This window comes from Hordeum vulgare, chromosome 2H (genome assembly GCF_904849725.1).
Source record: "Hordeum vulgare subsp. vulgare chromosome 2H, MorexV3_pseudomolecules_assembly, whole genome shotgun sequence".
NCBI lineage: Eukaryota > Viridiplantae > Streptophyta > Magnoliopsida > Poales > Poaceae > Hordeum > Hordeum vulgare.
Window position 1 is genome coordinate 32,242,232 of NC_058519.1, and position 16,447 is coordinate 32,258,678.

The 16,447-nt window shown below is 41.8% G+C and overlaps 1 long non-coding RNA gene across 1 annotated transcript; it reads left to right on the plus strand.

Moving 5' to 3' along the window:
* Positions 1-3,209: 3,209 nt before the first annotated feature.
* On the plus strand, positions 3,210-4,478 carry LOC123429412. The gene is made up of 3 exons (XR_006622664.1): positions 3,210-3,436; positions 3,577-3,617; positions 4,010-4,478. It is a non-coding gene; the product is annotated as an uncharacterized LOC123429412 (long non-coding RNA).
* Positions 4,479-16,447: the final 11,969 nt, after the last annotated feature.

A 16,447-nucleotide genomic window follows, 5' to 3' on the forward strand; every position in this document is an offset into this window, starting at 1 on the left:
TGCTGGATGGCCAGGGGACATGTTTTGTCCACCTTCAAATTGTTCATTAATTTCAAACAGAACTGCTTGAATATCGACGTTTTCATGCCCTTCGTGCCCTGCTTAATTACGAACAGATAAGGTTCGTAACATAACATTTAATATAAACAATAAGACATAATATTTACTATAAACAGTAAGACATTATACATGAGATATGCAATGACATTATACATGATTTCTGGTGTAAGTTAACATCTATCTTGTTTGACTATTGGATCGACAACATTACCTATTTTCTCTTGGTCATCTTGTACAAAGTCCTTTACACCAGCCATTTCTACAGGTAAAACAACATGCTGTGAAGTACCTACTTGGATTTGACAACAAATTCAGTGCACATGGTGTGTAAAAAATGACATAATCCGTATAGGACCGATTCGTTTGATATTAGAAGCACGAAATTACTATACTTGGAGCATGGATTTTGAAAATTAGGTCACTAATTTGAAATCCGTAAACAATCGTGGACGGCTGCTTTTCTCTCCCATGCTACTTGTACTTGTTAGATAAGTTGAGACAAAGTATTCTAAAACAGATTTAGGACGGCTGCTAGGGTTTCCTAATTGGGGGAAATAGATACTACTAAAAGCGAATTGGTGCAACGGGGCGAAATGCAGAAATGTTTACCTTGGATTTCGCGTGCGGAACTCCTCGAATCCATCCGCCGCTGTCCTTGCTCTTCCTTGTTATCTCCGCCGCTGTTTTTGCGACCGTAGTTCTTCCTAGACGGTCGCCGCTGGCGGGATGGGATCTTGTCGTGGGGCACCTTTCAAGTGCTTTGTGTCGAAGTGGAGGGCGGTTGGCGAAGCGCGGCGGCGGTTACCGACGAAGTTAGAGCCGGTTTTTGATCTCCGTGTGCTTGAGAAGCAGCAGAAGAAGAGAGAGCGTGCGAGAGGGGAAGAGTTTGAGATTTTCAATTCAGGGAAGGAGAAGCAAGGGAGTAGTACGGACTAGGAAGAGCGAGGGAAGCGATGGAACCGTACTGAAAATTGCATCAAGATTCATAAAAGGAATCGGTTTGTTTTTTTGCTTTATTATTAACCGGCTCTAACTTCGTCGGTAACCGGAGGCGCCGTCTGCACGCGGGAACGACGAAAAAGGGAGGAACGACAAAAAAGGCGCTACGACCTAGGACCCCCCTTCGAGATTTATATGAATGCTAACCGAGCCGAAGGCGAGCTAGTGTCGCTTTCGGCTCGGTTAGCATTCATATAAATCTTGAAGGGGGGTCCTAGGTCGTAGCGCCTTTTTTGTCGTTTTCCCCTTTTTCGTCGTTCCCGCGTGCAGGCGTCACCTCCGGCGACGGGACACTAGCTAGCCTTTGGCTCGGTTAGCATTCATATAAATCTTGAAGGGGGGGGGGGGGGTCCTAGGTCGTAGCGCCTTTTTTGTCGTTTTCCCCTTTTTCGTCGTTCCCCCCTTTTTCGTCGTTCCCGCGTGCAGGCTCGCCTTCGGCGACGTGACACACATGTTCTTCCCTCGCTCTTCAGGACGGTTCCATTGCTCTTCCCTCGCTCTTCCTAGTCCGTACTACTCCCTTGATTCTCCTTCCCCGAATTGAAAATCTCAAACACTTCCCTTCTCTCGCACGCTCTCTCTTCTCGTTCTGCTTCTCGAGCACGCGGAGATCAAAAACCGGAGGCGCCGTCTGCACGCGGGAACGACGAAAAAGGGAGGAACGACAAAAAAGGCGCTACGACCTAGGACCCCCCTTCAAGATTTATATGAGTGCTAACCGAGCCCAAGGCGAGCTAGTGTCGCGCCGCCGGAGGCGTCGCCTGCACGCAGGAATGACGAAAAACGGGGGAACGACGAAAAAGGCGCTGCGACCTAGGACCCCCCTTCAAGATTTATATGAATGGTAACCGAGCCGAAGGCAAGCTAGTGTCGCGCCGCCGGAGGCGCCGCCTGCACGCGGGAACGACGAAAAAGGGAGGAACGACGAAAAAGGGGGGACGACGAAAAAGGGATGAACCATGCCTCTAAATTTTGATGAACCGTGCCTCTATTTATTCATGGGGCGTGCCTCTATTATCCGTGACTCTAAATTTTGATGAACCGTCTCTCTAAAGATTAATGAACCGTGCCTCTATTTATTCATGGGACGTGCCCCTATTTATTCATGGAGTGTGCCCTTAAAGATTAATGAACCGTGCCTCTATTTATTCATGGGGCGTGCCTTGAAATAATTTTGATATGTAAAGCTTGGATCCTATCCTTAATTTGATAGTTTTATGTTCTACAGGCTAGTTTAAAGTTAACATTTGATCGTGTTGAAAGCTCCCACCCGTAACTTCCCCTAAAATCTCAATTTCCCGAAAATATAATGGAAAAAACGAAAAGAGAAACAAGAAAAACACGGAACAAGGCTGAACTGAAAACGCAAGTTTAAGGGTTTATTTGAAAAATGTCCAAAACCAAAAACGTAAACGGGAAACGGATGCGACTCCACGCGTGACACTTATCACGCGCATGTCACACGCCTGGTGCGCGCGCCAAGTAGTTGCTCCATATTGATTTGGCGCCAACTAGTTGCTCCCATGTTGATTTGGACCTAACTAATTTCCCTTTGACCCTCATGATTATAGCTGCTCATGAGTTGTTTTGAAATACATATTGATTTTTTTAATATACATTGAAATTATATTATTAGACTTATAATGCATGTTATAGTTATTTTAATATACGATCAACATTTTTATAATTCACCATGAACATCTTTGCAATATATAGAGATTTTTTAATAGCCACCCAATTCTTATTAATACAATTCATTACCTTCTTGTAATAGACTGTGAAAGTTTACTAATATGCAATGACCATTAACAAATAGTTCATCGTGTGTCAAACAAACAAATATTCACATTATATTAACCAATTGTTCAATCTCTCCCTAATAATAAAGTAAATACGGTTTCTGATCGTCCGTCGTGACATTTTTGCAAAAACACCCTTTCGTTTATTCTAAATCAACCCGCAGTCCTTTGCTGTCTTTTATTAAGTTGAAAAACGTTTCACTTTTACAGAATCACCCCTCCCTGCACGATGGGCTCGAGCACGGCGTACTCGCGGGAGCTTCGGGCGCAGGTCGTCGGCGGCTGGTGCCGGCGGCGTCGAGGCAGAAGGAAGTCGGTGCTCCGCCGCCCCTCCTCCTCCTCCTCCCTCCCTCCCCTCCCCGTCCTCCTCCTCCCCTCGTCAGGGATAGCGTGGCGGCTTCGCTCCGGCCGCCCTTCCTCGTCCTCCTCCCCTCGTTGATGCGAGAATGAGGGATCTGGAGAGGAGGAAGAAGAAGAACCAGCGGGCGGCGGATCTGGATCCGGATCCGCTCCCGTTCGCTACGGGCTCAACCCTTCCCCCAGCAAGAGCAGGGGTGCGCCCGCGCGTCCTCCTCCTGGTACAGCCTCAAATCCCTCATCCATTTCCCCGTTCTTTGCTTCTCTGACTCTAGCTGTGTTAAACACATAGTATCCTTGCCATTTCCTCATCTTTTTCCCTCTCATGTTGTTTTATTTTCTATTGCTGCATGTTCTTCAGCTACCCGTGGAAGGAGGTCCAAATACACCAGACAATCTGTGGTAAGAAGTTCAGAGAACATTTTGTTTTGCATATTTTCAGTTCAGATATCCTCAACATTGTTGTCGTTACCGGTTCAGTTTGCCTCATGAGAAAGTACTTTGTGCAATTTTTCTCCGGTGGTACTTGCTCGAAGCTCTAGCTCTGTTTGGTCGTACTAGACTTACTCACTCACCTTCATAAGTTCACAGTAGAATTTAATTGAGCAAGACAGCAGAATCAGAGGTATACATATTGTAGTTTCACGAAGCTTGTACATAAGTGATCTTGATTCTACACTCCTCAATTCACTTACAAAATATTTTACAAACATATTAGATTATTCGTGCATTTTTTCTGTGTTAGTCCATAGTAAGAAATAAGAATCTCGTATAATGATTCTTCTTCGTTCCAGGTTGGTCTTGCATCAGGGGAGGGGAATTACACATACATCGTAAGGGATGCTCAGAAAAGTATCAATCTTCCCAATGTGATTCTTGTCGATGCCATGGGCCTGCCGCTCAACAACGATCAGCTGCACCTCTCCACAGAAGCTCAACTCCGGCTCGGTGAAATGTTAGCGCAAGCCTATCTTGAATTCGAGTCATCTAGAGATCCCAGGCTATAGCATCAATAACATTGCCTGATTTGTTAGTTATAGATACAATTATTCTTTGAGAACATCCTCTTGTAGAGTGTAGATGAATGTACAAACAAGGGAAGATGTGCCCACCAGCGCGCTGTCGCTCACTATACTGCAATAAAAGGATTCTGGTAGAAATTTAGCTCAAGCTGTTGTTCAAGTGGTGTACATTGGGGAGAAGAGAACAAAGCCATGTGTGTTGGAATAAAGCTGAAGAGCATTTGTGGTGGGATTCAGATAACATCCACATTTCAATTTTATCATGTTCGCTATTTTTTGTCATTCAACAGTTCCGAAGCAGGGTATAAAATTCCTTATGAAAGCAGTGTGCATACATTTGACACCAGTGAAAAAACGTCAAATTCAGTTCAGAAATTTCATCCGTACTTTCTGAAACCAAATTGCAACTTCCTTTTAGAGCCTCCTTACAGACATGATGATTCTTTTTGTGATATAATACTGCTTGTGAATACCTTAATTTTACATTCAAAATTCAAGCATCTAAAAAAGATTCCCCTGTGATTGTTTGAATAGTTACTTACTGCTCTGATAAGACATGTAAGCCTTTATAAACACTACAAGGTCGGTAACTAAACAAACACCTTGTATGTTTTAGAACATGTCTGAAACCAGTCACAGGTTTCATAATTTTGTAAAATGACGATGTATCAACGAGACAAAAGTTACGAACTAGGATTACGCACTACTGGGAAAAGACTTATAGGAGGATGTTGGCTTACTTGCTTCTCCCACACTAGGGCCAGTTTAATAGAGGGAGGATGAGTAGCCAATGTAGGCGAGGTTGTCGGTGGTGGGGACTGGCTCCGGCTGGATCTCCTGGGATGGGGGTGGAGCTCCTTCCCCTTGGACGAGCTGGGTATAGCGCTGAAGAGCAACATCTCCTTGGGGACAAAGCCAGCGACTGCCCTATAAGTGCTCTTGAGCCTGTAAACAGTAATTCAATGCACTACAAAACCATTTTAGAGGCTCAAGTTACTGTGGATCTACTAGAGTTGCTCTTAAATTCAGTTCAAACCAGCGAGCTAATGATGTGGTACTCCCTCCGTCCCAAAACCAAAATAACCGATGCCTTCTCCACCTCAGTGTGCCTGTCCGCTCTGTTCCGTCGAGCGGCAGCTTGAGCAGACTGCAGAGAAGGGAATCGCCGGCGGACTTTGGTGTGTGCGCAGATCAGGGGCACGGCCAGAACGAGCTCTGAGACAAGGCGGACTCCGAGGGTACTTCAGAGATTGTGCATATCAACACGTATGTTATGTGTGAAGTCCAAAGTGCACGTGCTTTCAGCAGCTTCAAGTGTAGTGAATATATTGTGTAATCTGTACTCTGTAATATATCATCTGAAGATATTAAACCTACCACCGGTCCATGTGTACTTATGAACTTTGTCTTTCATTCATATATGTACTTTTTATAATGAAATTGTGCAAATTTTTGTCAATTCTAAAAAAGATCATGAATGGAAAAATATTCTAAAAGTTCAAAAAAAGACAATGGTTTGTGACTTATAAAATAGTTTTTCATTCATAAAATGTTTGTTAAAAATGATCACACATTTTTTGCCCCGTTACAACGCACGGGCCCTTTTGCTAGTGTGTATGAAAAATGTTCACCATGTTTTAATAAAAAAAAGGAAAAAACAGCAGACCCAAGAAAAATAGAAAGAGTAAAACAAACAAACAAACAAAGAACCAGATAGGAAAAACAAACAAAAAGGAAAGAAGAAAGAAAACAGCAAACACACAATGCGCTGCCACGAACTGGGCCGGTCCACGTATGGGCGGTGCAAGTAAAGCCACTCTTTGTTTGTAGACGGTATATAGGATCGGGCGTGACTATTTCTCACTTATGGAGGCACCTATGTCCCACTTGACGCTAGATAAATGGCAGCATTGCCTCAGGTGATCCCATACAAGGACCGGCGCAGCGCACACCGGAGAATCTCGTTCCTTCACTCGCCCACGTGTGCTAGGACGAACAGGGCCGCTCCATACATTTCAGAGGCTCTGGGGCGAGACAACAAAATGGGGTCTTTGTAGATAGATAAAAATTTAAAATTTGTCGTATTTCAACAGCAATTCAGTAATCAATATATAGTATAGATCAATGGTCTTTGAACAGGGACAATGAAACGCACGCCACATGTTATTTATTTGTAATAATCTAGAGAAGTACAACATAGTAGTACGAAAATAATATAGTTGTACAAAAGATCACTCTTCTAAGTGGCACAAAGAGACCATCATTTCATCAATTGATCTGCAAAACAAAAACCCATGTCAAAACTGGTAGCAAACTTAGCACTTCATGTTTACATTGATGTTCAGATCTACAAAACTTACATTGGTTTCTAGCCTCCCCAATCTGCATGCTCTTCACTTCATGTCTTCACCCGGATAAAATTTCTCTAAGGCTTCCTGCATAAGGCACAACAAAGCAAGCTTAGCACTTCATGTTTATACTATGAAGATACGATCTTGTGTTTCTTCTAACACTTCGAGAAGCAAAGTCATCAATAATCACATCAACATTTATTTTATCCAGTTTATATTTCTCAATGCATAAAGTAGCAAGACCATTCAATCTTTCCTGTGACATTGTTGATCTCAAATAATTTTTTAATAGCTTCAACTTTGAGAAACTACGTTCAGCTGATGCTACAGTGACTGGTACAATAAATAAAATTCGATAAGCTATTAATATATTTGGAAAACAGCCTATGTCTCTAACATACTCAAAAATCTTCATAGCACCCAATGGCACATCAGAATCTGCTAAAGTCATTTGCAACATTCGTAATTCTGAAAAGAGCTCATCTAATTCAACATCACCTCGAGCAAACGCTTCTACAAATTTAGCACAACATTTGCATAATTCAACATCATTCAACGACTTCAAATCTTTCGAGCTAAGTAAAAAGCCAAATATACTTTGGAACACTTTAATATCTTCAAATCTGTTTTTAGAGATACTTTTGCAACATCAACCATAACTAAGAAGTAATTAACTTCAAACTCCTTCTCAGCTAATAGAACTTTTTCAACATTATCGGGTTCATCAAATTGCTTCTTCCTAGTAACATTACGTTTTACTGGAAACGGTGGATCTATTCCCATTTCTGATGCAAGTCCTTTTACAATCGTTAAACTAGATGCAAATCCTTCATTTCTGTAATTTTCAAAAAAAGCATCATTCCTTCAATTTGCTGCAAAGTAGAGTCAACACACATGGTCGCAGACTGCAACTTTTTGCTCACTGTGTTCACAGCAAATAAAATGTCATGCCAAATGACCATGCCTAGTAAAAATTCAAAACTACCAAGTGCATTATATAAAATTTTCGCATCTGTCTTTGACCTGGCATCATAAAATTTTTTACCTAGCTCGGACAAAGCTATCCTTAATTGGGGTGCTTCATATCTAATAGCTTTAACACTTTTGATTCGACTCTCCCACCGCGTGTTAGACAAACCTTTCACAGTCAAATTTGGAATATGGTCAACCAACACTTTCCATCTTTTAGTGGAACTTGAAAACAAAACATAAATGCATTGCACAATTCCAAAAAAAAGAAATAACTTTACTGCACGAACTTGCCATATCACACAAAGTAAGATTTAGACTATGACACGCACATGGCATATACACAACACTTGAGTTAATTTCAAGCAATCGGCTTTGTACCCCTTGTTTTTTTTCTTTCATGTTCGAACCATTATCGTAACCTTGGCCCCTCACATCATTAATATTTAGGCCATAAGACTTTATAGCATCAAGAAGTACACTAAAAAGACCCAAACAAGATGTGTCATCCACCTTCAAAAATTCCATAGAGAACTCCTCTATCTTAATTTTGTTATTATTGGACATGTTAACACATCTAATAATTAAAGTCATTTGTTCTTGATGACTAACATCCGGAGTGCAATCAAGAATTATGGAGAAATATTTGGCCTCTTTAACAATTTTTAGGATAGATGTTGTAACAATAGAGGCTAATAGAGAAATTAACTCATTTTGAATTTTGTGGCTGAGGTAATGATGATAAATCTCATCATTTTTAATTATCCTAAGATGTTCCTGCATTACTGGATCAAATTCTGCAATCATCTCAACACATGCCAAGAAATTACCATTGTTGTATTCGTAAAGTTTTTCACTAGATCCGCGAAAAGCTAAGTTGCGTTTAGCAAGAAACTTCACAATGGATACTAGTCTTATTAGCACTTGTCTCAAACGTTCTTTCTCCTTTGTGATCTGCTGCATCAAGTCCTTATCAATTGTTTTACTTTTGGATAATCTGACTCTAAACTCATTCCAAGTGTTCATGTTTCTAATATGCTCTACACCATTTTCATGTTCTTTAAGTCTCTCGCTTAGATGCTTCCAATCTTTCAATCCATTACATGCTAATGAACTCTTGTTGTTATGGGATTTGAAAAGCTTACAACAAAAGCAATAGACCTTGTCAACATGTTTAGAGTAAAATAACCATTTCCTATCATGCATCTCCCCATTGCTTAACTTTCTAAAATAGTAACTTTGTGAAAAATGTCTAGAAGAACTATCTGATGGGAACAAAATATTCTCTTCTCTTACAGGCCCCTTCTCTACAAAATATTCGCTTCTCTTACAGGCCCCTACACTCTCTCTGTATCAAGAATAAATCAGTTTTCATAGAGGAGTAGAGGACCAAGTAGCAGAGAAAATGAGAAATGGCAACCTGCTTGCTCCAGCCTCCACAGATGCACCTGCGCAGGCCCTGCCCCTGCACCGGCGAGTAGAGAAGGGGCCCTGCCTCAAATCTGGACTCTGGAGGAGGGGCTCTCCACCGGCGAGTAGAGAAGGGGCTCTCCACCGCCACAGGCCATGCACCGGTGAGTAGAGAAGGCGACGTCCCTTGTTCCCTGGTTCCCCTGCTCCGAAATTCCGAATCTGAAAGAGGAGTCTCTCACCTATTTAACATCAAATCTGCAGGACTGCGGGATTAGGGAAGGAGGGAGAAGATTGGGGAAGGGAAATCACCGTTGGTCTCCATTAATGGTGGCACGAGATCGACGGCCTCGTCGCCTCGAATCAGGCGCGGGATTGCGTGAGTCCCAGCGTTGTTCCTCGAATCTGGACTCTGGAGGCGAGGCGACCGCATGAGGCGAGGCGACGAGAGTGGTACTAGTCGCTAGGTGCTGCGGTGCTGGGCCGAGGTCCCTACCTCCCACGGGCCCAGGGCGGGCGCCCCGTTGCCCCGGCCTGTGGGCCAGCCCTGAGGACGAAGAGGGTTCGCCATGCTGATGTCTAGCTGACACTACGCCACTTTCTATCTTCCTTTTATTATTAATATGATTAATTTAAATATTTTATTTATATACATATATTTAATTACTATTTTTAACAAACCGTGGATTTTAACCATATTTAAACATTATATAAAATATTAGCACAACTAAAAAATGTTCAGGAGATATAAAAAGTTACAATATTTCAAAAATAATGTATGATAAATTTTAAATGTATATACAATGAAAAAAGGAAATCCCAAACCATAACCCTAAACCATAATTTTTAATATCAAAATATATTTCAGACCATTTAACAAAATATACATGACATTTTAAAGAAATATACTTGTGTTGCCAAAAAATCTTAGTGACAGTTGAAAATATGTTTGCATAACGTAAACATAATATTTGTTTCTATTAAAGAAAGTTTGTTGGCATTAACAAATGTATGTCATATTTTAAAGAAATATTCTTGTATTCCAAACAAATGTTTTGACCATGTAAAAAATGTTCTTCCAGCTTATGAAAAGTTTTATGACCATAAAACAATTTCAACGAAAATTTTAAATAATGTTTCCATTTAAAAAAAAGTGTACACACATGTATTAAATAATAAATGTACATAGTATATTTGAATATTTTTCAATGCGTATAGAAAAAACATGTTTCACGTGCACACTAAAAATTATATTGTGTATTCATGAAAATTAGACCTGTGTTAAAACAGAGAAAATCATTGAAAACCAACAACAGAAAAATAAAAATGAATAATACAAAGAAAGAAAAAACGACCAGCTAAAACAAAGAAATAACAGAGCAACTAGTTGCCGCGCGCTCCATGCGAAACGAAGGAACGTTTCGCGCGCGCTAGGCGCGTGACAAGTGTCACGCGCGGAGCGCCCCCGTGAACATTTCTGGTTTTGGAAAATTTTCAACTAACCCCTTGAACTTTTTGTGTTTTTAGTTCAGCCTTGTTCCGTGTTTTCCTTGTTTCCCTTTTATTTTTCCCATTATATTTCCGGGAAATTGAGATTTCAGGGAAAGTTACGGGTGGGAGCTTTCAACACCATCAAATGTCAACTTTAAGCTAACCTGTACAACATAAAACTATCAACTTTCACAGGTAAAAATAATTTGAGGCACGCACCATGAATAAATAGAGGCACGGTTCTTTAATCTTTAGGGGCACGCACCATAAATAAATAGAGGCACACATAGTAGAGGCACGCCCCATGAATAGATATATAGAGGCACGGTTCATCAATATTTAGAGGAACGGTACATGAATAAATAGAGACACGGATAATAGAGGCATGCCCCATGAATAAATAGAGGCACGGTTCTTAAATATTTAGAGGCACGGTTCATGAATAAATAGAGGCACGTATAATAGAGGCACGCCCCATGAATAAATAGAGGCACGATTTATAAATATTTAGAGGCATGGTTCGTCAATAATTAGAGACTTATTTGGAGGCACGGTTCATCAATAATTAGACGCATGGTACACCCTTTTTTCGTCGTTCCCCCCTTTTTCATCGTTCCCGCATGCAGGCGTCGCCTCTGGCGACGCGACACTAGCTCGCCTTCGGCTCGGTTAGCATTCATATAAGTCTTGAAGAGGGGGTCCTAGGTCGTAGCGCCTTTTTTGTCGTTTTCCCCTTTTTCGTCGTTTCCCCCTTTTTCGTCGTTCCCGCGTGCTGGTGTCGCCTCCGGCGACGCGACACTAGCTCGCCTCCGGCTCGGTTAGCATTCATATAAATCTTGAAGGGGGGGGGGTCCTAGGTCGTACCGCTTTTCTTGTCGTTTTCCCCTTTTTTGTCGTTCCCCCTTTTTTGTCGTTCCCGCGTGCAGGCGTCGCCTCCGACGACGTGACACTAGCTCGCCTTCGGCTCGGTTAGCATTCATATAAATCTTGAAGGGGGGGTCCTAGGTCCTAGCGCATTTCTTGTCGTTTCCCCTTTTTCGTCATTCCCCCCTTTTTCGTCGTTCCCGCGTGTAGGCGTCGCCTCCGGCGATGCGACACTAGCTCGCCTTCGGCTCGGTTAGCATTCATATAAATTTTGAAGGGGGGTCCTAGGTCGTAGCGCCTTTTTTGTCGTTTTCCCCTTTTTCGTCGTTCCCGCGTGCACGCGTCGCCTCCGGCGACGCGACACTAGTTAGCGTTCGGCTCGGTTAGCATTCATATAAATCTCGAAGGGGGGGGGGGTTCTAGGTTGTAGCGCCTTTTTTGTCGTTTCCCCCTTTTTCGTCGTTCCCCCCTTTTTCGTCGTTCCCACGTGCACGCGTCGCCTTCGGCGACGTGACACACATGTTCTTCCCTCGCTCTTCAGGACGGTTCCATTGCTCTTCCCTCGCTCTTCCTAGTCCGTACTACTCCCTTGATTCTCCTTCCCCGAATTGAAAATCTCAAACACTTCCCTTCTCTCGCACGCTCTCTCTTCTCGTTTTGCTTCTCAAGCACGCGGAGATCAAAAACCGGCTCTATCTTCGTCGGTAACCGCCGCCGCACTTCCCCAACCGCCCTCCACTGCAGCACAAAGCACTTGAAAGGTGCCCCGCGACAAGATCCCATCCCGCCAGCGGCGACCGTCCAGGAAGAACGACGGTCGCAAAAACAGCGGCGGAGATAACAAGGAAGAGCAAGGACAGCGGCGGATGGATTCGAGGAGTCCCGCACGCGAAATCCAAGGTAAATATTTCTGCATTCGTCCCGTTGCACCAATTCGCTTTTAGTAGTATTTATTTCCCCCAATTAGGAAACCCTAGCAGCCGCTCTAAATCTGTTTTAGAATACTTTGTATCAACTTATCTAACAAGTTCAAGTAGCGTGCGAGAATAGGTAGCCACAATTGTTTACAGATTTCGAATTACGTGACCTGATTTTCAAAATCTATGCTACATGTGTAGTAATTTCGTGCTTCTAATATCAAACAAATCGTGCCTATATGAATTATATTATGTTTCCCCACACCATGTGCAGTTAATTTGTTGTCAAATCCAAGTAGGTACTTCACAGCATGTTGTTTTACATGTAGAAATGGCTGGTGCAAAAGATTTTGTACAAGATGACGAAGGGAAAATAGGTATAATGTGTATAATGTCTTACTGTTTATAGTAAATATTATGTTTTATTTTTTATGTTACAAACCTTATCTGCTCGTTATTAAGCAGGGCATGAAGGGCACGAAAACGTCGATATTCAAACAGTTCTCTCTGAAATTAATAAAGAATTTGAAGGTAGACAAAACATGTCCCCTGGCCATGCAACAACGGGGACGGTAGTCAGCAAGCTACCTGAAAGTATGATAACTTACACTAGAAAAGGGGCAAAAAGACAGCTAGAAGCAACAGATGCTACTAATCTTGCGAAAAAGCAACAGCCAGTGCCTTTAATGGTAATGCCACCACCTCATTGTCAACAAAACCATCCGCAAACATAAAACAAAACGATGGGAAGAATAAGAAGAAACGTCAGCGAGCTGAAGAAGGAGAGGACTCAAAAAGCAGAGTTTCAGATGATTCCAGTGCTCGTAGTGGCAACACAGAAAGTGATAACGATTTCAATCCTGAGGACGAGAGTGATCATGTAAGAGATGATTTGTCTACAAGTATTAGCTGCTACTGCAAATAGGTCTGTACCCTCCTAACAAAGCTTTTTTGTTTCTGTTTTTTTCCGTATCAGGGAAATACAAGCCAAAAAGGAAGAAAGAGGAGAAGGACAAGTGGAAAACAATCGTCACTCATGATAGCCAACGAAGCAGACAAAATAGTAACTGATGAAAAATGTCAAATCAAGGCTGGAGCTACGTTTGTACAGGTCAATGAAGAATGGGGAATTCTCAAAGAACATCACCGAAGAGATGTTAAGACTGCTAGATTTGGCAGCATAGAGGGCTGCAAAATAAAGGGTTCAATCAACAGGAACCTCGCAGTATATATCTACAAAAACATGGACACAGACACGATGACGATAAGCTTCGGCGATGGTGATGCACACAAGGAAATAAAGGTTACCAAGGAAGGGATCCATAATGTATTTGGATACCCAAATGGCGATAAAAAGACAGCGCCAAGGCCAATGAATTGCAACAAGTCAATGAAGTTCCTCCAATCAGAGCTTGGCTTCAGAAATACTGAGTTCACACATTCAGATCTGATTAAGAAGCTAAAGTTTCTTGTAGAAATAGATCAAGAAGAAGAAAACAAAAAGGCTGTCAAAATCTTCTTCTTCATATTTTTCAACAAGGTTGTCTGTGGGACAACCTTCCCTCGCTACAGCAAACAAGCAGTGATGGTGAAGGATATGAATTATGAAGATATGGCGTAGATGGATTTCTTCCTGGTCATTGTCGAAACAATCCAGGTTGGAGCTATTGATTGGCAAAAAATGAAAAAGGGTGGGAGAGGAAACAAAGACCACCTATACGGCTTGGCACAGGGACCTGTAATCATGTACCTCGACTCTTTGCTGTTACCAAACACAAGAGAGATGAACATGATAGCTAAGAAAATGAATAATAGTTCAACGTCCAGAGCGAACTATCTTGTTGAGAAGGATCTAAAGAGGATAGCTAAAGAAGACATGAAGAAGGATGGGAAAGGACGTCCAGATGACTATGAATTTGGCAAGATAGGGGTACCTCTGGTGTCTATTAATTCATCGTTATCATAGTGGACTATAGGGGCTGCTTGTGTTCTTTGTAAGTTTTTACCACGTAAAAAACATCGTCTATTCTAACAAACTTTGTCTTATCGAAACAATGCAGACATGGAAAGGGACAGAGGATAGGATATTCTTTATGGCTCATGTAAACACAACATCACCTTCAACTTCACTGCAAGTGGTACCAGGAGAGAGTAGGAGACGTGGCAAGCAAGCTACAAAACTGCTAATGGATGCACCAAAGCTTATGTGTGAACGAGTGTCCAGCATCAGAACAATAAGTGAACCTGAGATAATAACCGGCAGGAAGTCTGAAGAAGCTTTCAAAAGGATCAGCAAAATGCTGGAACAAGTGCTTCTGGAAGCAAGACAATTACCAGCATTAAGGCAGATTAATTTGGGAGGATGCACTCATGATGAGGCAAATTACGAAAAATTGGCCAGACAAGGACTTGCAGACCAAACGCAGTCACTGATTGCTACTTTCGAACAACACAATGCCTATCAACGCATGTGTTGCAATAGGAGCCTGACACCAATAGATGAAACAATAGGAGATGCACCGATAAGAACTAGAAAAGATAGAAATGTAGTAGAATAGAAACTAGAAGGAACGAATAGAACAAGAGCACAAAAGAAGAGAACTGAAAGCCAAGCCAAAACACAGAAGAAGCATTCAGAAGGCAACAACACTGGGCACGAGCATGCATATAAGACATCAACTGCCATCTGTGTAGATACGAGGAAACTCGCAAGGATAGGCTCATCCTCAGGCATCGTAACAAGTCAAGAAGTAAGTAATAGTTTTGAGCTCGACCTGTACTTTTTTTGGAAGCTAACAAACCTGTAATGAAATGTAGGCTCGGCTGGACAAGAAACAACAAACAAGTGCAATAAAGTTTGGTTCAAGCAGTGATAGATTAGAAGATGAAGAGAAACAACAAGGAGTAACAGCTAATGAGGTGACCTTCCGTAACCAACTTACCCCCGTAGAACATGACTAAACGAAATGTACTAGAAAAACTCACCATGTTTCATACCCTTGGTATTACAAGAACAGGAAATAGTGGAGCATGATGTGCAAAGCCACACTCAAGATGAAGTTGTTCCCAATACACATGTACAAGTCTCAGAGATGACAGCTGAGGACAAGCTCGAAACTATTTTTCCTTTTCCTCAGAAAGAAATTCCACTGGGTGTAGATTTGATCACGACGACGACCGACGGAAAGGTAAAATCAAACGACAATAAAAATCCTATTTGTAAGATTTATCTTGTGATCTGGTTAATTACGATAGCATTTTTTATCTCAATGTTATTTGGGAGATTTAACAGGTAAAATCAAGCAGCGACAGATCAGAAGATGAAGAGAAACAACAAGGAGTAACAGCTAATGAGGTGACCTTCCATAACCAACTTATCGTCATATAACTTGTCTAAACAAAATATACTACAAAAACTCACCATGTTTCATACCCTGGTATTACAAGAACAGGAAATACTAGAGCATGGTTTGCAAAGCGACCCTCAAGATGAGATTGCTTGTGATACAGATGTACAAGTCTCAAAGATGACAGCTGAGGACAAGCTCGAAACTATTTTTCCTCAGAAAGAAATACCACTAGATGCAGAGTTGATCACGACAATGACTGACGGACAGGTAAAATCAAACGACAATAAAAATCATAGGATCCAGTTAATTACGATAACATTTTTTATCTCAATGTTATGCAGAAAAAATGCCACTACTACTGCAGAACAACAAGAAGAAACAGAACAGGTGGAAACCAAAAATAGGGGGGAGGTTGTCAGTACAACAGAACTAATTGGTGTAACAGAACAGCAGCTTTCGGACCACACAAAAATAGTAGGAGATATCCCCCAGGCACGAATGACTATGAAGTTTTATTGTTACTTACTTCTTTTCTTCAACAAACACACCAACTTTATTTTATTTAAAAAAATGGTATCCAGTAATGAAAAACAATTCCTTCTAATTACTATTTAGTTTTATCAGATGTAATAAACAAAAAGCGGAATACCGATGTTGTTGTACACATACTGCAGTGACAACACTTACAAAAGAAAAATGAACTGCAGGTACTGCACGAGCAGGAGATGCATCAGGCAACGCCGGTCGAAGCCGGGTCACACGAAGTATGTGAGTTACACCAAGGCTACACAGAATTTGAAGTTGCTCCTGATGCGGAGATACATTGCTGTGAGATGGCAGTTGATGACAAGGTTGTGG